Genomic DNA, 615 nt, shown 5'->3' with positions numbered 1-615 from the left:
CTCCAGTCTCCCCAATGTAGAAGAGACCGCATCGGGAGCAATGGATACACGAAATGACATTGGTGTTAGCCTTCCAACTTCGTGACCCGGGTTCGCCTTCCGGGCAGGGAAGCAATTTTCAGGAGAGCTGTCAAATTTTGTCTCTGTCTCCCTGGTTGTCTAGTGGTTAGGATTCGGCGCTTTCACCGCCGCGGCCCGGGTTCAATTCCCGGTCAGGGAAACAATTTTCAGTGTGTTGCTTGGCTATCCATTCTCCTTAAAAGCGCTGTGCAGTTACTGGGTGCTGCACTGCATCGTGTTTCGTTGAAATAGTGCCCTCGTTCAGATTTGTTTGTATGTGTAGGGATGATTACTTCTGTAGCTAAGTACTTGGTTCGCGTGCGCTGTTTTCCTGTAGATGCTGTTTTGAATTTATCATTGATTGTTCGGTCTACTGTGACATCCAGAAATGGCACTTTGTTGTTGTTCTCCTCTTTTATGAATTTTATGCCAGTAAGGACATTGTTGATGGTGTTGTAGGTTTCCTCTAATTTGTTTCATTTTTTGATGACAGAAGTGTTTCATGGGCGTTTCGTTGATTTGTTTGTAGGGCTTGTTACTGAATATGAAGTGGGT

At 45.2% G+C, this 615-nt stretch overlaps 1 non-coding gene across 1 annotated transcript; it reads left to right on the top strand.

Annotated features, from left to right (window-relative positions):
• Positions 1 to 148: 148 nt before the first annotated feature.
• Positions 149 to 220, top strand: trnae-uuc (transfer RNA glutamic acid (anticodon UUC)). Its single transcript has one exon. It is a non-coding gene; the product is annotated as a tRNA-Glu (tRNA).
• The last annotated feature ends 395 nt before the right edge of the window (positions 221 to 615 follow it).

Source organism: Chiloscyllium punctatum, chromosome 36, assembly GCF_047496795.1.
Source record: "Chiloscyllium punctatum isolate Juve2018m chromosome 36, sChiPun1.3, whole genome shotgun sequence".
NCBI lineage: Eukaryota > Metazoa > Chordata > Chondrichthyes > Orectolobiformes > Hemiscylliidae > Chiloscyllium > Chiloscyllium punctatum.
Note: the sequence above shows the minus strand (reverse complement) of the source record. Positions and strands in the feature narration are given on the sequence as shown.